At 42.3% G+C, this 24,308-nt stretch overlaps 2 protein-coding genes across 3 annotated transcripts in view; one reads left to right on the forward strand and one right to left on the reverse strand.

Annotated features, from left to right (window-relative positions):
- The window catches only part of SSBP4 (single stranded DNA binding protein 4), a 584,851-nt gene that overhangs the window by 364,759 nt on the left and 195,784 nt on the right, over positions 1-24,308 (forward strand). The gene's annotated exons all lie outside the window — the stretch shown is intronic.
- ISYNA1 (inositol-3-phosphate synthase 1) overlaps positions 1-24,308 on the reverse strand; it is a 65,181-nt gene that overhangs the window by 38,539 nt on the left and 2,334 nt on the right. Inside the window, exon 1 of one of the 2 annotated variants that reach the window (XM_075282140.1) lies at positions 4,984-5,094. The exons of the other annotated variant lie outside the window; for it this stretch is intronic. The gene's annotated coding sequence lies outside the window, so the exon portion shown is untranslated. Of the gene's footprint in view, positions 1-4,983; positions 5,095-24,308 lie in introns of those variants that run through there. 2 annotated transcript variants of the gene reach the window in all.

The raw sequence follows: 24,308 nt of genomic DNA on the forward strand, positions 1-24,308 counted from the left end.
ATAACTACAAGAAGACAGAAGAGGCAGGCGTGCCCGAAGATGACGTAGCATCGTGCCCATGGTGCACGTTCAGGTACGATTAGCATATATGTTTTAATGCTTTTATTCAAAAATGGAATCAGGGTTAATATAACATTTACGGTGCCTGAATAGCCTTTTTAAAGCCTATTCCCGCATATGTGGGGCTCTATTAGCATAATTTTGCTGATAGAGCGGACACAGCTAGTGTCTGCTGCTAATGTCCGTGCAAGATTTTGAACGACATTAGCAGCGGACACTGACGGTAGTGTGAACGCCCCCTAAGATACTCCATGTGCCTCATAGTAATAGCAATTAACCCTATCATGTCCTTCACATTAACCCCCTGTGTGCCTCACATAAGAGTTACTGATATGTGAGAGACATGGAGGTAATAATGAAGTATCTTCATGATTAATACCCCCATATAACTCACACATCAGTAACCCTTATGGTGAAGTACACAGGGGTTAATGTGAGGGACATGATAGGGTTAGTTGCTATTAATATGAGGCACATGGAGTTACCAAAACTAAATGAATAACTCCAAATGCCTGACATTAATAGGAATAGTAAACCCCCTCCCCCCTGTACCTGCGTGTTCTTTCTTTACTGTCACTTTGCTGAACTTCTTCTCGTGTGTAAGATACAGGACGGCAGGGATCTTCTGTAGAGCGATAAGCTCCGCCTCCTGGGCTCTCCTCACCCTCTCATTGGTTAACAGAGGGCAGCCAGAGAAGGGGGGTGAGGTGGCAGCGTCCTCTATCCATAGCTACAGCTCCCTGGCTGGCTGCTGTCTATTAGCCGATGCTGCAGGTACACAGTGTGCTTCATATACTTCCTAATAGGCAAAGTATATGTGTGAAGCACACTGTGTGCAGGGAGCTGCAGCTATTGATAGAGGACTGACAGGGGGCCCCTGCAAGTGCTGGGGCCCTCGGCAATTGCCCTGCCGACCGACCGACCCGAGTTTTGTTAGGTCCGGGCCCTGCCGCCGGGCCCCACTGGGCGCGGGACCCCGGGCGGTTGCCCGGCTCGCCCGGCCCTGGATCCGCCCCTGATTCCCCCCTGAGCTTTTCTAGTGGGATATTCTTATGTTACACCTCCTGAACATAACCAGGAAGTTTATTGGCGCTGTGACCCAGACGTTTACCATTGTCCAGGTCGCAAGTCAAAAAAAAAAAAGTCGCACCAAACACTTACACAACAACAAGTTTACATTTCACCCAATCCCTGTCCTGTCTATACCTGAGCTTTCTACAGTAAAATATGTCTCTAGTGATGTCCGTTACACACTAAAATAATAGTAATAACGATTATCACTAGAGATGAACGTATAGATTGCTAAAATTATTATAGGGGGATGGAAAATAACATTTTTACGTAAAGTCCTATTTAATTTGCATGCACAAAATGGGATGGCGCATTTCTGCGATTTTGGCGATTCTTTAACACCCGCCCCTGTAAATATATACATGTGTGGTATGTATGAACTCCTCACATATTGCAGATTTATGGACAGTACATTATGTTTGCAGAAAGGGATTTCTTGAGCCGCACTTTAGTGGCAAATTTGAATTTTTGCGCAATTTTTGCTAGCAATCTTTTTGCGGCAAAGTTGAATGAAGGTGGTTGTATATATAAACTATTAAATTGTGTTTTTATATACGGTATGCTGTGTACTCTGAAAAAAGTTAGATTTTGGTATCACAGTCACAGTTTGGTAGGTGCAGTATAGCTTTATAACATATTAGTGAACAACAGCAAAATCCTGCTTGTCTTCTGTATTCGTGTTTTTGGGAGTCCGAGCTCTTGTTGTGGTTGATGTTTGCGGTACATATAGTATATATACACATATATGTATACACATGTATACGCCATAAGCTATTATTTTAAAAGTATTTTGTATATGAATGTGAGATTGAATGTGAGATTGTATATGAATATGAATTGAGTTTTAGGTGCAAATATGTGTTTTAGCGTATTTTTTCAAAAAATTATTTGTGTTGGTCGCAAAGTTGCATGAAGGTGGATGTGGCTATCGATGACCCATTAAGACATTTGTAATCTTCAGATTGTCTACTTTCAAAAAAATATATAGGGTTTAGGGGTTCACTTACTTTTCATGGTGTGTAATCCCTACATTTTATAGGATGATACTTTTTTAACATTTCCAGCTTCAAAGCAGAATTTTGTTCCTTCCAGTTCTAGCGATTTTCTGAAGACACGTGCATGCGGGTTCAGGCCATAGTGATATGTATGAACTCTGCACATGTTGAACTCTTATTTTTAGGAGGTTTGGTGCATTTAATTTTTTGTTTGGTTTCCGCTTTTAACAACTAATATACATTTATTTGCATTTTTTCATAAAACATTCACTTTAAATCAAAATTGCATGAAGGTGCCTGTTCGTATACAGTACCAAGTGGCATTCTGACAATGCTGCAGGTGTCTACTTTAAGAAAATATATAGGTATGGGGGGGTTGGATGCTTTTTTAATGTTGCAATTTAGGTTTGATTTGTTCATCTCAAAACTGTGAAAATTGCTCTGGCTACTGGAGGTGCAAAATTTCCAGAGAACCTTGGCAGCGAAAAGGTTAATCTCAAATGAAGAGATGATACAGGTCATCTCTTCTCTGCATATTTTGAAGCCTCCTATTCCCTAGGTAGAGCTATTGATATTAGTTTCACCTGGCAATGGCTTAACTGCAGAAAGCAGAGGTACAATATCAGCAAGACTTATGAATTTTACTAATTGGTAAATGACGTTCAGTTCCCTGTCAAAGTAAATGGTCAATCTGCCACTTCATTAGCCCGGTAATGTACATTGGGAAAATGTAACACTCCCTACCCAAACAGAATACAGTTATACCAAATAGATTCAGATGGCACGTGGAATGACGGCATGATAAACTTGGCGCAACCATTGAGAAACAGATTTCTTCTTTATACATCCCATTGTACATATACGCAAGCATTTTGTGCCAAAAGAGTCTTTCCCCAGAGTGAAACATATCAAACCAGCAACACAGTTAGGCCAGACAACTTACCTGTATGCAACACCTTTCCCCCCACCCTCCCCCTGCTCCACCGTGGGGACATTCTCCTTTAACTTGGCACATTTTACAAATTCTTGTATATTGACAAATTTTGCCTGGTGAATTTTCCCCATTCTGTTTGAATGAACTAAAATATGAGTGTGTCAGGAAAAGTAAATAATTAAACCATTTGTTAGCGTTGCAAATATAGGTCATTTCTAAGAAATCTGCTTGTGAGCATTGTAGATACACACCTATGTGTAATAAAAAGAGAGTTAAAAAAAAAAAAAAAAAGAAGGATAACAGAGATAAACCCACTAACCCTTAGCTCTGCTGGTGCATGTGGAGACCATGTCCAGAGTCCATGTGATAGGGTGCCTTCACACGGAGTATACGCTCACTGATTCTGAACGTGTAACACATTCTGAATCAGCGGCGTTAAAAGAGATCTCATTGCTTTCTATGGGAGCCCCATAGAAATAAATGGGCAGATTTTTTCCCTATTGCTTTCAATGTGATACGCGATATGCTTATCAATTCTTGACCAAAAAAAACACTGTAGAATGCGCTCTTTGGTCTTTTCGTATGCCAGGTGTCGTCCTAACACATGATTATGTGTCAAATCTAATACCACTCTTTGATGGGGCCGGGGCACAGGGGTGAACCTGCCCCTTTCGCAGCCCGAGGCGAACTACACAAAGCCGCCCCCCCCCCCAGCCGGGGAGGGGGCGGAGCGGGGGCGTGGCTTAGCAGAGGGGGCATGGTGAGTCAAAGGGGGCGGGGCTTAGTGTCGTTCGCCGGCAGAGAGCAGGCCCGGAGACTGCCTGCGTGTGAGGGGAGGCTGCTGGAGCAGCGCTGCTCCAGTGGCCTCCCCAAACCACCGCTCGGTGCTAAGCCAGTCCAGGACAGCTTGTCCTGGACTGGCTTAGGTTAGCAAAAATGCCGCCCTTCCTGAGGCCCTGGCATAGCGCCGCCTGAAGCGCTCGCTTCAAGTCGCCTCATGGGAGGTGCGGCGCTGCCTGGGCACCAATTGTTCAACAATTTCTCCCTGTATTTGGTTCATCCTATACAGTAGGTCTGGTTCACGGACATATAGAGGAACTCCTTGTCAACCCCTTCATACTGGGTTTCACCATTTATCACCTTTACATTTTTCCTGGCATGAGACAGATTAGGATCTCTAATTTGAGTGGTCCCAAAATTGTTACGGGACACCTCGAGTTTAGGCATCTCGGGAACTCCCTCCTGACCTTCAGCATCACCAGCTAACACAGACAGGGGAAAATTATTACCATCTTACCACCCGTACAGCTAATGTTTCCCTGCCAGGATCAAAGGGTTCAGGATTAACCTTAGGAAAGACATTGCCAACATTAGCATTTTCTGGGCATAGTAGCTTCTGCTTTTTCCACATATCCCAAAACAGAGGAAAATTCCTCCCTATGAGCAGACTATGGAACAGGAACTTAACCACGCACACTTTGTGAGTAGTTTTTATGGTGACCTCTACAATAGGATACTCTCTAGTTTCATGATGTATGCACAAGACCCCAATAGTTTGTCCACTATACAGTGCAGGGTTGACTAGATTATGGTGCACCAGGGTTACCAGGCTCTCAGAGTCCAGGAGAGCCAGTACAGCATGCCCAGCCACAGTCACAGTGCACATTTGCGGTTCAGTTGCAGTTTCTGCCAAACAAGCGGGTTGAGCAAATGGTGATACCAGTCTGGAACTGTTGCAGTCCATGGGCTCAGTCATCAGGGGACCGTATGCAGCTACATGACCCAGTTCATGGCACCACCAACACCTGAGGCGATATGGATCTCCTATTTGAGACCTGGGCTTAACACTTTCAGTCCCTGTTCCCCCTCTGAGCGTCCTCCCATCACAACCTCTCACCTCCATAGTAGTCGGTACAATCTTACCTGTCTTGGGGTAACAGGTCTAGGAGACATCTGCAGAAGTTCCTCGCTGGTTTGGTATTGTTCCACCAAACACACAAGCAGGTCAGCCATTGCAGGTCCCGCTTGTCCAACGCAGTGCTGAATCTTGGGTGGAAGCAATTTGGTGTACTTGTTTAGTGCCACACTCTCCACCATCTGTGCCAGAGTGTCCTCCTCAGGCTGAAACCATTTCTTTACCAGATACACCAGGTCACGCATCTGGGATCAGGGTGGGACACTCTCAGAAAAAAGTCCAGTGGTGCATTCTCCCAGCACGTATATGTATTTTCACATTGAGATGTGCCAAGATCTCACGTCTCAGTTTAAAGTAGACCTTAGCCTCCTGTTCACCCAGGTCATAGTAGACCGTCTGAGTCTCCCCATTGAGAAACTGTGCCACTACATCAGCCCACTGATCCTTAGGCATTTTCTCTCATTCGGCCACTCACTCAAAAATCTGAAGATATGCTTCTAGGTCGTCTGTGGATGTCATCTTTATATGTTCTCTCAGACAGGTATAACCAAGGAGATCCTGACTGACCAAGGGACTCTTTTTATGTCTAAGGTTTCGAAAAAGACATACGGGAAAAATGTTACAGACCTCAAATCCGCACATAAAAAATAAACCTAAAATGTGTCTGGTCCTGGACCATAAATTGGCCCGGTACTGAAGTGGTTAAAGGTCCTACGTTTAGCTGTTCTGTTATAGACACGGCTTTGAGCCATTTGGGCCTGCTCCATATGTTCCTTCACAATGGGCATAACTGCTGCAATTCTGTCCTGCATCAGGGTAATATGTTCATTTACACTCCTGGAAAGAGTTTGTTCCCAGGTAATAGTCAAGTGGAGTGCAGAGTCTGAGGGGGCATTCCAGGTGTTGAAGTCAAACCCCTGTAAACATCTGGTTTTGGTGACACCTGACTAAGAAAGAATTTGTGGTACAGATTGAAGTCTCTGAAGTAGGGTTAGGCGCAAATGCTGTCCCAAATGTTGGTTGGTGAAGAACGCCCAGCCACCTACCTGAGGAGGATGCTTACGCCAGTTGAGAAAAATTACAGCATCGTGGAAAGGGAATGCCTAGCCATTAAGTGGGCTCTAGAATCTCTAAGGTACTAACAACTGGGCTGACACTTTAAGCTGGCCACTGATCAATCCCCTCTTACATGGATGGTCATACCAAGGAAAGAAACACCAGAGTCACAAGGTGGTTCCTGACTATACAAAATGTTAAATCTACTGTGGAACAGGGGGCAGGCAAGTCCGAACAAAAGAGGTGGGGGGGGGGGGTATGTGAGAAGGTGACAGGCAGAGTTCTGCTATATCAGCCCCAGTTTTCTGACCTATGTGTGGTCCATGGTGGGTCAGGCGTAGGCAATAGGCTTATTACTGACCAATAAAAGGCTGAAGAGCACTGCACTGCACTTCAGGTTAGATCCAGGGAGTGAGAGGCAACGTCTGGGTCTGTCCTGATACAGAGTCTGGTAAGGGCTAGTTCACACGTGAACAAAGGGGCGGATTTTGACAGCGGATTTCACTTCAAAATCCGCCCCTTTACAATGGTGGTCTATGTAGACCACCGGGCTGCCGCTAGCGGAGAAAAGAAAGGACATGTCCTTTCTTCAGGCGGAAGCCGCGCAGGCTCAGCCACGCGGCTTCCGCCCCCGGCAGCTCCCTCCTATGTCGGCTCATTCATTTGAGCCGACAGCAGAGGGTTAAGCCGCGACAGCGATGGTCGCGGCAGGCGGGTTTTGACAAGAGAGAGACGCGGCTCACCGCGTCTCTCTCCGTGTCAAAACCCGCGCGGGCAGTTTATGTGTGAACTGACCCTAAGACTGCATTATGCTAATTTGTTTGTTTGTGTGGCTGGTAGTAAGCCACATATATAGACAGTTTATTGTTACTGTTTAGTTAAGAGCTCAGACAAGCAGGTTTTTGTTTTACATCAATTTTGGCCTGAAGTTAAGACTATTTTATTTTGCCTGAAATTAAGGTTTATTTTCCAGTTATTTTCTTAATAAACCTGTTTGCTGCATATTTTGTGTCCCTGTCTCTGACTGGTTGAGTCCTCATCATTGCTGCTACTGAGCTACCTCCCCCACAATACATTGGAGAAATATGGCATTTAACATAAACAACATATTGAATACTTGGGACTGCACGGTTTTGCTATGTAGTATTTGGTAATATTTTAACAACTCAATGAAAAGTGTATGCCTACATAAAAAATATGCAGAAATAAAAAAAATAAAAAAAAGTATACTCTTCTAAAAAGGTTAGAGAGACCTTTCAGCACCTACACCAAATCAAGTTTTTAGCATCTGTTAACAGACACTGCTCCAATGATTCCAGCACAGTTGGAACTCTTTCTCTAGCCCTCACTAGCTTTTTAGCAACAAGCACAGTTAGTTTTGGTGCTTGATCTGCTATTTCAGATCTAATGTCAGAAGGGCAGCGTCAACCAGGTGACATGATTCAGATGCAGCCTGACACTGCCCTTCTTACACCCTAAATAACATTTTATTATTTATAAGGTGTAACTGTTATATATAATGCTTCACCCTTACAATAGTACCCCACTATAAATATTAGCCCCGCCCCCCTATAATTGCTTTGCCCGCTTAGCAGGTAATCCCTTTCCATTACCAGAAACCAAATCTTGTACTTATCTTTCCACACTAATACGATGAGTGGAGCAGCAAAACACTCGCCTAATATTAGTGGCACAGGTTGCGAGATGCAGTGACATCATCATGCCATTTGCATCACGAGGTCTTGTGCATAGGTCTTCTATGGCAGAGCAGGGACATTTCAGCTCCCTGCTCTTTTTTAGGATCAAACTGTATTGGCATGCACAACACAGCACGCTGATACACCCGTGGAGCTCTGGAGATTCAAGCCATAAGCCTGATGCTCTAGATCCTGGGGGCCCCGGGCAATAGACCACTTTGCCCCCACCTAATGCCGACCCTGCTTAGATATCAGTCAATTAAGTATTCCACTTGCAAATCTTTTTTTCATTGCATAGCATAATGTGTTGAGAATAAAAATAAACAAAAATTATCAATGTAAATTAATATCCCATGGAGGTCTGGGTTTTGGAATGATACTCAAAATTAAAGTGTAAAACTCAAATTACAGGCAGATCCAACTACAGTGGAAATAACACAAGAAAATGAGGCTCAGTAGAGAGTGTGAGTGTGCGTGACCTCCCTACAATGCCTGGGCATATTCCTGATGAGGCGGATGTTCTCCTGAGGGATCTCCTCCCAGACCTGGATTAAAGAATAAGTCAATGGTTGGACAGTGTATGGTGCAACATGACAGTGGTGGGTGGAATGAGACACAACGTCCCTCGTGCTTTATTGCATTCAGGTCTGGGGAACGGGCGGGCCAGTCCATAGAATCATTGCTTTCATCAAGCAGGATCTGCTGACACACTTAAGCCACATAAGGCCTAGCATTGTTATGCATCAGAAGGAACCCAGGGCCCACTTAAGCTGTGTATGGTCTCAAAATATGTCTGAGGATCTCATCAGGGTACCTCTGACTAGCAAATAGAGGGCTGTGTGGTCCTCCAAAGAAATTCCTCCCCACACCTTTAACAACCTACTACCAAACTGGTTATGCTGGAGGATGTTGCAGGCAGCAGAATGTTCTTCACAACGTTTCCAGATTCTGTCATTTGCACTCATTGTGAACCTGTCATCCGTGAGGGGCACAAGGCACCAGTGTCACATCTGCCAATCTTAGCGTTCTCTGACAAATGCCAAAAACCCACTTGTGGACATCGGGCCCTCATGGAGTCAGTTTCTGACAGTTTGAGAAGACACATGGATGTTAGTGGCCTGCTAGAGGAAATTTTGCAGGGCTCTCCTCCTCCTCGCACAATGGAGGTGGTAGTGGTCCTGATGCTGTGTTGTTGCTATCCTATGGCCCCCTCCACCTCTCCTAGGGTACCGGCCTATCTCATGCTATCTGCTCCATGCTCTGGCCACTGTGCTGACAGACACAGCTAGCCGTCTCGCCACAGCTCGCATTGATGTGTCATCCTGCATGAACTGTACTACCTGAGCATCCTTCTGTGGGCTGGAGATACCACTTCACACTAACTCTAGGGGTTAGAGCAATGACAAATTACAAAAGTGACTAAAACCGCCAAAAGGACGAGAACAGAGAAATGATCTGTGGTTACCACCTGCAGAACCCTCCTTTATAGGGGTGTTCTTGCTAAATTCTAGTTGTTTGTTGCATTAGCCAAACAGCAGGAGAAATTGATTCACATTTAGTGTTGCTTCATAGCTGGACAGGTGGAGTTCACAGAAGTGTCACTGACTTGGGCTGTTCGAGTGTTCAATTACTTTTTTTTTTGAGCAGTGTATACTTACCGTACTTTATATTTCCCATTCCTTTTGTAGCCATTTTGGCTCCAAAACTTGCAAAAAAAACAAAAACAAAAACAAAGCAAAAAAACCCCCGCTTTACAGCAGTGAGGGGCCTCAGCATAAGTCAGTGTTGCTGGGAGAGGTATTGAGAATGGATAATGATATTGCTGTGGGTTGGAACAAGTCCAGAACCCCCAGGTGAATCATAAAGAGTCCGCCAGAACAGGTAAGGGATTCTATACTACTTAGACAAATAAAAAAAAAAAAAAAAAAAAAGGAATCTGGCTGATTTTCAGACAGCTGTCACATAGCAGCATTAAATTCACTGTATGTGAAAGGGGGCTTATTCACATGACTGATGACCTGATCTATTTTTAGCCATTTTCATGGATCCCTCAAATAGACAAATGTATGGGAGATCCGTGAAAACAGCATAACTGTTGTTTTAGGGGGCATTCACACGGAGTAACGTGGCGCTGATTCTGGCATGATAACTCATGTAAGAATCAGTGCTGCAAAACAGAATCCCATTGAGTTCAATGGGTTCCGTTTAACGTGCGTAACACATTGAAATCAATGAGTTAAAAAGCCTCCCATTTATTTCAATGTGTTATGTGCATTAAACGGAACCCATTGAAATCAATGGAATTCTGTTCTGCAGCACTGATTCTTACACGAATTATCATGCCAGAATCAGCGCCGCGTTACTCCATGTGAATGACCCCCCTATACGTTTTCCCATTGCGAATACATGCATACTCAGCTGAGCTACACATGTATGGCCTGCCTTAGATCATCATAGAGTTTAATGGTAATTAAATTTGGTACGGTAGAACTAAAGTGGGTCACTAAAGTCTGTAATATGGGTTGTTAAATATGGGGTGCAATACAACCATTTGAAACTGCTGTTAATCCAGATATTGATATTTTGAATAAACCAGTGGAAGTCCTGAAATAAAACACTGAGCTTACAGTATTAACTTTTATAGTCCAAGGTAGTTCCAAAGTAAAATGATACTAAGGATCAGCTCTGAAAGGAACAATGTGTGTCAGTTAAATTCCAGAGCACTGTGATACAGTTGTTACGGGGGAGGGGGTGAGAATCTAGAAGCTGTCAGAATGGCTAATGCGAAGCTGGATGAAGGATGCTGGTGGAAATTTCCAGGATAAGCAGCAGCATCGCAGCATCTCATTAGACAGTGGAAATTTCCAGTGCCAGGACGTGCCAAGCATCCTCTGCTACTATTAACAGCACAATGCACAGGTTGCAGAATACCTACAGAGGAGGGAGGGCTGACTTTGCAGTACTTATCTCTGTAATTCCACATTCATAAACACAATTACTAATCCCTGAAGCACTTGATAATTTTATATTTATTCACTACAAAAATTCCTCACATTCATTTAGATATTGGATTCTCACAAGTTCAGGCCTGCTTCAAACAGATCTTTGGTGTCCTTGGACGCAATGTTAAAATTTGATATATTTGTGTTCAAACTATTAAAGGGGTTTACTGGTCCATAAATGAAAACTAATGACTGTATAATCCTTAATGCCATAGAAGCATTGATCTATGATCTTTCAGTACTATTTTTATTGCATTAGTTAAAGCTGTGACATGCCGTGTCACCACCCTGGCCACAGCAGTCGGGTACCACAAGTATGATCATCACCTCTGGAACCACTGACTGGCTATGGTGGGCTGCAGTGGTAATGTACAAGTATAACACATTATGTCCCAACAACATAATGCAAAAGTATTCATACCCATTAAAAGGTTTCCGATTTTGTCAGCTTACAACTACAAACTTAAAGGGGTTGTCCCATCACAAGGATCCTATCTATACTGCTTGTTAATGTGGATGTAAGACTTTTCCTAAATACATTGCTTCAGCAAAACTGCTTTCTTTGTCCACTATCTTACTTTATTCAATTTTTTGTGGCCACAGCCCTGACTTAGCTGCTCATGAGTCAAGTGATGTATCTGCTGCTCTCAGGGGGGAGGGAGGAGGGGCTAAGTGCACGGGAGCGAGCCTGTGTATCTAGCTATTCCTGTGTCTACACCACGTGACCTAGGTTCTGCTCTCAGATAGGGGAGAGGAGCTGCTTTCATTTCTTCTGTTCTCCCAGTTATCAGGCTAGCTAATTCAATTGTGTTCATTATGGCAGAGACAGGCAGTCTCTGTATGTAACACAGAATGGAGTTGCTGCTGCCTGTACTTCATAGTCCAATATGGGTGGGCGGAGCTACATGTGAATTTGGGGGCGGAGCTAAACGGCAGGTTGCATGTGAAACCCCGCCCACCAAATGATGCAAGAAACCAGGAAGAAAGAAGATTTTACAGCAGTAAAGACTGATTAGTATGTGAGGTGGGAATACTCCTTTAAGTGTATTCTATTGAGATTTTAAGTGATAGACCAACACAAAGTATCAGATAATTGTAAAGTGGAAGGAAAATGATACATGGTTTTCTAAATTTGAATCAAACAAGAATCTGAAAAGTGTGACGTGCAAAAGTATTCAGCCCCCTGTACTCTGATAGCCCTAAATAAAATCCTGTGCACACAATTGCCTTCAGAAGTCACTTAGTTAATAGAGTCCTGCTGTGTGTAATTTAGTCTCCGTATAAATAAACCTGCTCTGTGAAGGCCTCAGGCCCGGTTCACAGCTGCGTTTGGTAAATCCGTTCAAACTCAATATTTGAAATCTTCAAAAACTGATTTCGAACGATCTGGATTAAGAACAATTGATTTCAATGGGTTTTAAAAGTAATCCGCATATACCAGTTTGTGCCATTTCCGTCTGGTTTCCGTTTTATTTCGCAGAGAGAAGAGTAGAACTTGCAGAACTTTGTCTCGATACTAAAAATAAGGATTCCAGACGGACAACCTATGTTTTGGTTTTTTTTTATGTTGAGGTCTATAAATAGTCTTATGATAGAGTTAGATGGTACACATGTTCCCAATGGAGGATATTCATACACTCTAGCAAAACAAGTTTAAAAGCCGTCTTGTTGCTCAATGGTAACAAAAAAACATCTGTTCTATTGGCTCATGCAACTGGAATGAAAGAGAACCTTGGATCTATGGAGTTAATTTTGGAAATGATCAAATTTTCAGAGCATAAATGGAAAATATGTGCTGACCTGTAAGTGGTAGCATTGCTGCTTGGCCTACAGTTAGTGTACACAAAGCATATGTGTTCCTTGTGTCTATGGAACAGTCGTGATGACAGCAATCATTACACGAGACAGTGACCTCTCAGAGCCGAGCACACAGTTGGTCAGTACAATGTACAACACAAATCACTGGTCCAATCACTTCAGGTTTATCTTCCACCGCTTCACATTAAACTTGGTTTAATGAAAAATGTAGTAATGGCAGTTGATGGTGATGGAAATGGCTTCCAGTATTTGAAGGAGAAGTTTGGCACACTGAAAACTGAGGCTAAAATCAAGGACAGAAATTTTATTGGCCCTGAAATCACCAAACTAATGCCTGATGGCACATTCAGAACAAGACTCAACCCTCTGGAACTTGCAGCTTGGGATGTATTTGTGCTAGTAGTGAAGAACTTACTTGGGAACAGACGAGCTGAAAACTCTGCTGAATTAGTGGACAACATGCTAATAGCATATGGACAACTCGGCTGCCGAAGGTCATTGAAAATGCATTTCTTACATTCCCATCATGACCTTTTCCCACCCAATTTGAGACATGCAAGTGATGAACGTGGAGAGCGATTTCATAAAGATATTTCTACAGTGGAGAACAGATATCAAGGCCACTGGAATCCCAGCATGATGGGGGACTACTGCTGGATTTTTGCAATGGGAACACATGACTGTTCACAAACATAAAAGCGAATGCCTGAAGCACTTTTAACAGTCCTGGGCCTTGCTCAAGTAAGACTTTTTAAATGAAAAAAACTTTTTGAAATGTTGTTATTCCATTACATTTTGATACACTGTTTACTATGAAAACTTTAATCTAGATCACGTTATTGTTGGAGTAAATCTGGTTCTGTTCAAAATTGTTCAATGCTTTCCAAGTGCTTAATTCATTTAGGCATACTTATCCATAGCAAAATTTCCTGATGTGTTACAAAAAGTCTGACTTCAAATTTGGAATCTGCACATTCAATTTAGTATAGGACAAAATATTTTATATATTAGTAGATAAATAGTAGACAAAAAGGTTTTTTTTGTTGTTGTGTGGTGTTACAAACGGATAGCAATCGGTTTTTCCCTCTGCGCATGCTCAGAATGAAGAAGGGGGGGGGGGGGAACCCCTCCTTTTTGTACCAAACAGTTTTTCTCTTAAAACGGTTGGCAAGCAGACGAGTACCAGACGCAGATGTGAACCCAGCCTCAGTAGTTTGTTAGAGAACATTAGTGAACAAACCGCACATGAAGACCAAGGAACTCACCAGACAGGCCAAGCTTTGAGCATTCCAAGAACTGTTCATAAGAAGAGTCGTTTACAGTTTGCCACAAGCCATATATACAGGAAACAGCAAACCTGTAGAAGAAGGTGCTCCGCTCAGATAAGGCCAAAGCTGAACTTTTTGACCTAAATGCAAAAGTAACACAAAGAACACACCATCCCCACTGTGAAACATCTAGATGGTGGTAACATCATGCTGTGGAGATGTTCTTCTTCAGCAGAGACAGCAAAGCTGGTCAGAATTGATGGGAGGATGGTTAAAGTTAAATACAGGGCAATCCTGGAAGAAAACAAAGAAAACAATCCTGGAGGCTGCAAAAGATTTGAGACTGGGAAGGAGATTCGCCTTCCAGAAAGACAATGACCCTAAACATACAGCCAGGGCTAGAGTGTAATGGTTTAGATGAAAGAACGTTCATGTGCTAGAATGGCCTGGTAAAAGTCCAGACCTAAAACCCATTGATTATCTGTGGCAAGACATGAAAATTGCTGTTCACAGATGCTCTCCATCCAATCTGGCTGAGCTTGAGCTATTTTGCAATGAAGAATGGGCTAAAACCTCAGTCTTTAGATGTGCAAAGCTGGTAGAGATATACCCCAAAAGACTTGCAGCTGTAATTGCAGCGAAATGTGGCTCTATAAAGTATTGATATAAGGGGGGTTGAATACTTTTGCATGTCACACTTTTCAGATTTTTATTCAATTAAACTTTTGAAAACCATGTATCATTTTCCTTCCAATTCACAATTATCGGCTACAGCTTTTTCATTCAAGTCAGTGCAATACTACAAGATCCCCAGGGTATAGCAGATACAGTGCCAGAAAAATATGTTCTTAGTGCGTGGTCACCTAGGCAAATTCTCTAGTATAACTGGGTTGTGAGGCATGTCCACATGTGAACCTTCTCTTTAACTTCTAGTTTTTCTTCTACAGCATGCTTAGGTCACCACAATACCCTTTACAGAGCATTAACTGGGATAGACAAAGGGTACAACAGGATGCTCAGCTGGTTGTGGGATCTGTGCATGATGTGGTTGACTTACTGCTGGGAGGTAGAAAGATGAGAAGCTGCTTCCATAGGTTGTTCCCTATATCCAAATGGATCGATTGTGGCAATAACCCACTATGGATGCAGCTGCATGCAGAAGAAACAGCTGGAGCACCTGCATTGCACTGATAAAGAAGCATGCAGCATCGATGGGAGACAGACACACTTTTACAATATATATCCCAGACACACTTTTATTATATATATATATATATATATATATATATATATATATATATATATATATATATATATATATATATACACACACACACACACACACACACTCAATTCAATCCATTTTAGAAAGGAGGGAATTTAGGCAGTAGAAGGGTATAGCAAATTAATACGCAGTGCTGGATTGTAATTTGAGTCATGACCCACTGGTACAGTATGCTCACGTCACATACAATTAAGACACAAGAGATTAAGCACTATTAGACAATATATCCAGGATTAGGACTACAGTGCCCAAGCTAGAGATTATATATGCTGATAAGTACACACGCCTCATGACAAAGCAGCTCCAAGTATTGCTTAACAGGATACCAAGGTATTGTTTTCTTACCAAAGGAAGATGAGATGCAATCAGAGGCCAGTAAAGCCATTAGAGAGGTCCCAGAAGGTTATGTTACATGGAAAGATTTGTTACTTCCCACTAACCAGTCCCATGAAAAAGGAAGCAATGAGATTATATCACGATTGACCATTAAGTGACACTAGTGGATAAAGAAATGGTAAATGCTGCTAACAAAATGGAATAAGCTAGTGTAAAATATAACCAACTATACCAGAAACTGCTATACAGGACAACAGGCAGATGATTCTTTTAGTACAGGTAAAATTAATGAAGATATGCAGAGCAATATGATCCGTACAAGGTATCAGTTAAGTTTACCATTAGGGTATTCGCAGACAGAATCCACCTCCCATTGATTTCAATAGGATTGAGGAGAGCAGACCATGTTTTCCTCTAGCTGACTTTTAAGCAAGACAAAAAAAAAAAAAAAGTAAAAAAAAAAAAAAAAAAAACGGTCAGGGTTTGCAAAGCAGGATCTACCTAAAGATAAAAAGCCTCAGGGAAAGTTCACACGGAGATTTTTTTTGTCAGGATTTTGAGGTCATATCCGTCTCGAAACCCTGACCAAAAAGACGGCTTGCATTGAAATCGCCTCGCGATTTGGCCTGAAGACACTCCCTCCTCCAGACTAGGCCTATTCATTGGGCCTAATCCGGAGCGGAGTGCGCGGCTGGATGCCGATGCAGTGCATTTACATGTTGGAAAATTAACTTCTGTCTGATTTTACGCTCTACTTTCTAGCCTTTGGATTTGCACTGCGGAACGATCAAGCAGAATGTTTATTTTTTCAGTGTTTTGCTGTGGTCTATGCCTCCCAATGAACACAATTTTTATTAAATGAAATTCCTCTGCACTAACATAGCCTAAGCATACGTTGGTAAGGAAATTAATTTGTGGCAGACTTTCACCTCAATTTCTTCTGTGCCATCAACTGAACTATTTCTATTTTACCCCTACATGCACCAGAACGTACATGTATGTCCTTGTGTATGTGACCAAATATGGAGTCACAGCAGGGACCCGCGCAGCATTGCCTCTGATCAGTGATGACTGTTCAAAACACTAAAAGTCACTTTTTTAAAAAAAATAAAAAATTTCGGTAGAGGCTCCACATTGCGAAACATCGCTTTTGTTGTTGCAGATTTTGCTGCGGTTTTTGGAGCCAAAGCCAGGAGTGGATTCAGCAGAAGAGAGAATTTGTTTGTGCTCAAAAAACCACCGGAAAATCTGAAACCAAAAAAAATAAATAAAAAAGCTGCGTTTCCACAACTTGGGGCCTCAGCCATATACAAGCAACTAGGTAGTGGCTTTGTGCATTTACAGTATACAAATTCCTAAAGAAAAAAAAAATCTCATCACTAAAAGTGACAGCCATTAAATTATGTAAAACCTATTAAAAGACGTTCCCTGCTTAGTTTTATATATTTTAATCAAATTCATTAGATAGAAGGCTGGCATGAGACTGGATTTCAATGGGCATGTAAGAAAGGAGGACATATTACCAACAGGCACTTTGCCAAAGCTTTTCAATAGATTCTCACTCCCTGAAGCTTGACAGAGCAGCTTTGAATATCCTGTATCCCTGGTCTATTCAAGTCATGGTCTTTATTTTTCAGTCTGCTAGAAAACATGCAAATTTGCTCTTGTGAAAGGGAAAAGAGTTAGTGCAAAGCTCCTGTAATTTAAAAGAACTGGCAGAAGCTTCAGCAGACATTTCAGGGAATGGGAATCTGCTTTTGTGTGCTTAGGGATGGCTAAAAATGGAAATCTGTAATTAAAAATGTGACCAATGGCCTGCAAACTTACCCTGCATATCAAACCATGAAATACGAGATTGAAGGAAACGTGCACCAGGACAGACATCTTTACCCTAAGGCTGGAGACATGTAGTGCACACATGCTGCTGAATTTCCATCACGGTTATTCAGCTGCATGTTTTCCTGCAAACCACCAAGGCAAAAACCACCAGAAGGCTAAGGCCCCCACGTAGTGTACCACAGCAAAAAAAAAATGCTGGGAAAAAAACAACAACACAGCGGTGGCAACACATTGCGGTTCTTCCTGCCATGGTCAGTCAAAGTTTGCAGAGGTTTCCATTGTGGACTCTGTTACAATTATACATATAGGGAAAGCACCTGCGTTTCAGGAGACTGAAGGACTGCCATCTCCAGTAGTGAATGAAGCATCAGTCATGTGAGTGCACCAATGCTCCACTCAGGGAGCCTTCACACGGAGTAAATGCGCGTGTACTTTTGCAAAATACACGTGTAAAAATAAGACTCCCATTGACTTCAATGATATTTTTTTACATGTGTAAAAAGTCTTTGAAATGGGAGTCTTATTTTTACACGTGTATTTTGCAAAAATAAACGCGTGTTTACTCTGTGTGAAAGCTCCCACAAGGCAGTATAGGGGACGTTTGGTCACTGAAATCAAAACTCCAGGTTAGTAGGGAGTAAGAGTACTTAAAAGGACATTCTCTTTAACCCCTTAACGACACAGCCCAAAAGTGCGTTAAGGACCAGGTCTCGTTTTTCAAAACTGACTTGTGTCACTTTATATGGCAATAACTTTGAGATGCTTTAACTTACACAAGTGATTTTGAGACTGTCTTCTCATGACACACTGTACTTCATGTTAGTGTTAAAATCGAATCAATATTTGTGTATTATATAAAAAAAAATAGGAAATTTGATGGAAATTTGCAAAAAAAATAAATAAATAAATAAAAATCGCAATTTTCAAAATGTGAACTGCCCTGCTTTTCAAACAGATAGTTATACCACCCAAATACATGAATAAATATTATCTCCCATATCTCTGCTTTATATTGGCGGCATCTTTTGATTGTCTTTTAATTTATTTAGGACGTCACAAGGCTTACAAGTGTAACAGCAATTTTCCAGATTTACAGAAAATTCCCCAAACTAATTTTTTAGGGACCACTTCAGTTCTGAAAGGAATTATAAAGGCCTATATAATAGAAACCCCCATAAATCACCCCATTTTCAAAACTGCACCCCTCAAATAATTCAAAACAGCATTTGGGAAGTATGTTAACCCTTTAAGTATTTCATGGAAATTAAAACAACATGGAGGCAAAATTTAGACATTTCATTTTTCTTTCTATAAGACATTCATATAGCCCTAAAATTATCACATTCACAAAGGGTTAAAGGAAAAAATGTCTCTCACATTTTGTAATGAAATTTCTCCGGAGCACAGAAATACCCCACATGTGGGTGTAAACTGATTTTTGGGCACACAGCAGAGAAATGGAAGGGAAGGAGCGACACTGGGTGTTTGAAAAGCAGATTTTGCTGGAATAATTTTCAGGCACCATGTCTCATTTGCAGAGCCCTTAGGGTGAATTCACACTGAGTAAACGCTAGCTTATTCTGAACGTAAAACACGTTCAGAATAAGCGGCGTCTAAAGCAGCTCCATTCATTTCTATGGGAGCGGGGATACGAGCGCTCCCCATAGAAATGAATGGGCTGCTTCTTTCACTCCGTGCAGTCCCATTGAAGTGAATGGGGAGTGCCGGCGTATACGGCAAGCTCTGCTCATGCCGGAGCGTACACGCCGGCACTCCCCATTCACTTCAATGGGACTGCACGGAGTGAAAGAAGCAGCCCATTCATTTCTATGGGGAGCGCTCGTATCCCCGCTCCCATAGAAATGAATGGAGCTGCTTTAGACGCCGCTTATTCTGAACGTGTTTTACGTTCAGAATAAGCTAGCGTTTACTCAGTGTGAATGCACCCTTAGAGCACCAATACAAAGGAAACACCCCAAAAAGGACCCCATTTTGGAAACTACACCCCTCACAGAATTCATCAAGGGTTATAGTGAGCATTTAGACCCCACAGCCTTTTCACAGATTTTATTAACATTGGGATGTGTAAATGAAAAATTACTAAAATGTACCTTTATCCCCAAAGTTTTCATTTTCACAAGGCGTTAAAAAAAGAAAAAGCCACCCACAGATTGTTACACAATTTCTCCTGAACACGGCAATACCCCATATGTGGTCAGAATCTGCTGTATGGGAACACGGCGGGGCTTGGAATGGAAAGAGCACTATTTGGTTTTTGGAGAGCAAATTTTGCTGGAATAGTTTACAGGTGTCAAGTCGCATTTGCAGGGCACCTAGAGTACCAAAACACTGAAAACACCCCAGAGTGACCCCATTTTGTAAACTCGCTGCACTGCACTGCACCCCTCAAAAAAATTTATCAGGGGTCTAATGAGCATTAGTATCCCAGACATGACTGCACAGCAGATGGTGGAGCGTGAATATACAAAAGCTGTGCAGAGTGCATTGGGAACACCAAATTCCCCACTATATCCCGGTAGCTCCTAAGATTGGGGGGTCACTTTGGGGGTCAGTTCTGGTGTATTCTCTCTCTCGTAAGCTCTAAATCTGGGATGTCTGCTGATATACACTCACACAGTTTATACATTCCCTTACTGCTGCAGCCAGTTGTGTTCTAATGATTTGGTGATTTTTTTTTTTTGTATTTTTGTCTTCACATTGCTAGATGCTATATTTTTTTTTTTTTTTCTGGTGATGTGGCCATATAAGGGCTTGTTGTTTGCGGGATGAGATGCATTTTGTAGTGACAACATTTCTGGGGGCCTATAAATTGTAGAATAAATTTTATTAACTCTTTCTTGGTGGATTAAAAACCTCCCCAGCAATTCTGGTATTGCTTTTTAACATTTAATTTTTTTTTCCACCCAGCGTAGTGTATAAGAAACATGTGACCTTTATTCTGCAGGTCGGTACGATTATGGCGATCTCATTTATATTGTTTTTTTATGCGTTACTAGTTTTGCAGAACAAAAAACAATTTGGGAAAAGAAATCAATTTTTTTTATTTTTTTTTTTAAATGTAGATTGTGAGCCCCACATAGAGCTCACAATGTACATTTTTCCCTATCATTATGTCTTTGGAATATGGGATGGAAATCCATGCAAACAAGGGGAGAACATACAAGCTCCTTGCAGATGGTTTTCTGCCCTTGGCGGAATTTGAACACCAGGACTCCAGCGCTGCAAGGCTGCAGTGCTAACCACTGAACCACCGTGTGGCCCCCGAAATCAATTATTTTTGCATTACCATCTTCTGCGATGTGTAGCATTTTTTTTTCGGTTGACAGAGTTGGTTGAGGGGTTATTTTTTTGCGGGACGATCTGTGCTTTCTAGTGGTACTGTTTGGGGGTATGTGTGACTTTTTGATCACTTTTTATAAGCATTTTAATCATTATTTCTTTGATTAATTTATTCATTTATTTTTCATAGACTTATTTTTTACTTTCTTTTTTTTTCTTTACTTTTTTTATTGATGTCCCACTAGGGGACCTGAACCAGTGATCCACTGGATCGCTGATTCAGCATTAATAGACGTGCAATACACTTGTATTGCAGTCTATAGAGGAAGTCAGTCTATGCAGACGCATAGACTAACTTCCTCCCTTCCAGGCAGGATCAACCAGGTATGTGAGGTCTGCAGGGCGTCACTGTACAGACCCCTGGCTGCAGTTACTTCATATGGGCACCCCCTGATCTCACTGCAGAGGCTCCTTAACCCGGCAGAGCCCATTGGATACAGCGGACATATTTGCCCGCCGTATCCAAAGGGTTAAAACCCCGATGGAAGCGCAGCTTCCCTCGGGGGTTAAGGAGCAGGATGTTAGCTGTATGTTACAGCTAACTCCGGCTCCCGATGCCGCCAGGAGTTTTACTTTCACTTTGAAACCCTTAAGATGGGGCGGTCACTATTGACCGCCTGCACCTTAACCCCTTAGCGACCCTTGACGTAACTGTACGTCATGGGTCGCATGGGGATGTATAGAGCGAGCTCACACGCTGAGCTCGCTCCATACACGGCAGATGCCGGCTGTATAATACAGCCAGGACCTGCCAATAACAGCAGCGGTCGGTGCCCGAGCCGATCGCTGCTGTTAACCCTTTACACACTGCGGTCAAACGCGACCGCAGCGTGTAAACAGCGCAGGCGGCATGGGCGCCGCCATGTTTCCCCGATCGCCGCCCTCCTGAACGTCACATGAGGGCGGTGATCGGTTGCTATGACAGCCGGAAGCCTATTGAAGGCTTCCAGGCTTGTCTCTGCACGAGATCTATTAGACGATGCCAGAGGCATCGTCTAATAGAAGTGCTGGGATTCTGCTATTCACTGCAGTACTGTAGTATTGCAGTGAATAGTATGAGCGATCAGACCCCCTAGGTTTCAAGGTACCTAAGGGGTCTGATCATAAATGTAACAGAAGAAAAAAAAAAAAGTTTTTAAAAGTATTAAAAAAATAAAAAAAATATAAAAGTTCAAATCACCCCCCTTTCCCTAGATTAGCTATAAAAGTAATTAAAGAACATTAAACATAAACATATTAGGTATCCCCGCGCTCCAAAATGCCCGAACTATTAGAATATTAAAACATTTATCCCGTACTGCGAACGGCGTAGCGGCAAAAAAATAAAAACAGCCAAAAAGCGTTTTTTTCAACACTTTGCCTCCTATAAAAAATTGAATAAAAAGTGATCAAACCATCAGATCTTTCCCCAAATGGTATCAATAGAAACGTCATCTTGTCCCGCATAAAAAGACACCACAACCAGCTCCATACATGGAAATATGGAAAAGTTACAGGTGTTAGAACATGATGACACAAAATTTTTTTTCTATTTTGCAAAGTTTATCATTTTTTTAAAAGTATCAAAACATTTCAAATACTATATAAATTTGGTATCACCGCGTTTGTACTGACACGTAGAACACAGGTAACATGTCATTTGTACCAAACAGTGAATGCTGTAAAAATTAAACCCATAAGAAAATGGCGCAAATGCATTTTTTTCTCCAATTGCACCTCATTCTGAATTTTTTTCCAGCTTCCCAGTACATTGCACAGCATATTGAATGATGCCATTACAAAGTACAATTTGTCCCGCAAACAATAAGCCATCATGTGACTCTGTGAACTGAAAAATGAAAAAGTTATGGCTCTTGAAATGTGAGGAGGGAAAAACGAAAATGCGAAACCAAAAAATGGCCTGGTCCTTAAGGGGTTAAGGGTTAAACAGCAGGGATCACCATCCCCACTGTTACAGCGGGAGCCTGGCTGTCAGATACAGGCGGGCTCCCATGGTGATCACACGGGTTCTGCTTCTGAGCCCATGCGATCTCCATCACGTACAGGCACGTGGGAATGCGGGAACGAACCGCATTTCCTGACGTGCATGTACGTGAAATTGCGTTAAGGGGTTAAACAAATCTCATCCACATGTTGTTACTAAAACCGAAGTCACTTGTGCTGCAGGTTTTCAACAAAAATTAATGTTTGTACGGAGATTTTTGCAGGATGATTTTGAGGCAGAATCTGTCTCAAAAAAAACACCTCCCATTCATTTCAGTGGGAGTCAGTAGCAGTTTATTTTCCTCTAGCTGAAAAAAAAAAAAAAAAGCGACAATGGGAACAAAATCAATGGGAGGTGGAAAAAATGCCATGTTTTTTTTTGGATGTGTTTGAAATTAAAAAAAAAAAAAAAAAAAAATTACATCAGAAACCACAAGCGGTTTTTGTAAAGGGAAGTTTCGAGATCCATACAGTGTGCTGGGGCAAAAAAATACAGCAAAAACCACGATGAAAAATGCTTCCAAAGCCGCATCATGAGAAAAAAAAAAAAAGCGTAAAAAAAAAATCTAATTCCTGAAACAGAATTTTTCAGCATGCAAAAAACTCCATGTGACTCAATGCCCCAATATCAGATAAGGAACTTGCGAGTATCCTGAAGGATCTCCCTAAGGGGAAGGCCCCTGGTCCGGCCAGATATACATACATACTTATACTATAAAACTTCCACAGATGCAATGCCTTTTTAACTTCCTCCTAGATGGTACTCCCATCCCTCAGACAATGCTTCACGCCCACATCACCCTGGTCCCAAAGCCCAATAAAGACCATCAAGAGCGCTTTAATTACTGACCTATTGCCCAGTTCAACTCCAGTCTTAAACGCTTTACTAAAGTTTTGGCTAACAGGCTTAATGCTCGACTTCCTTCCCTTACCCACAAAGATCAGGAGGCTTTTGTCCCTTGTTGTCAGACTAGAGACAACATCGGACAGGCTGTGGATTTGATTAATGTGGCCAACTGTTCCGCTATACATACCCTTCTCCTGAGTCTTGAAGGCCTGTGACCACCCCGACTGGTAGTTCATGATTGCTACTTTAGAGAAATTTGGCTTCTCTGGGGCTTTCCTATTGGTGGTTAGAGCACTCTAGTCTCTTGCCTTGGCCGTTGTTAAATTACCCTATGTCTCATCCTCGTCTTTTCCCATTCACAACCGGACGCATCAAGCTTGTTCTTTATCCAACCCCTCATTTTTGCTCCTGCATGGAACCCCTACCATCTAAAATACGTTCCAATCCAAATATTACAGGGGTGTCGGCGCAAGACAGGGACTTTAAGATCAGCCTTTTCGCAGATGTTCTCCTCGTTCTTACCATGAACACCGTACGGGTCTATGGTCACCTCTCCGGCTATAAAGTGAACACCGTGAGGACTGGAGGCCCTACCCTTAAACATCCCAGAATTCTCCGTCATAACCATGACTTCTATTGGAGAGACTGCTCTATCCGCTACCTAGGAATCCAACTGTCCTTCTCCTATGCTTCCTTGTACTGAGTTAATTACCCCCCCCCCCCCCCCGTTTCACACCTTTTGTTCTTTATTGGACAAGTGGTGCCTCCCTCCGCATATCTCAGCCGCATAACAGTAGTCATGATGACCCTTCTCCCGAAACTCCTTTACGACCCTTACCATA

Source organism: Leptodactylus fuscus, chromosome 1 (genome assembly GCF_031893055.1).
Source record: "Leptodactylus fuscus isolate aLepFus1 chromosome 1, aLepFus1.hap2, whole genome shotgun sequence".
Taxonomy (NCBI): Eukaryota; Metazoa; Chordata; class Amphibia; order Anura; family Leptodactylidae; genus Leptodactylus; species Leptodactylus fuscus.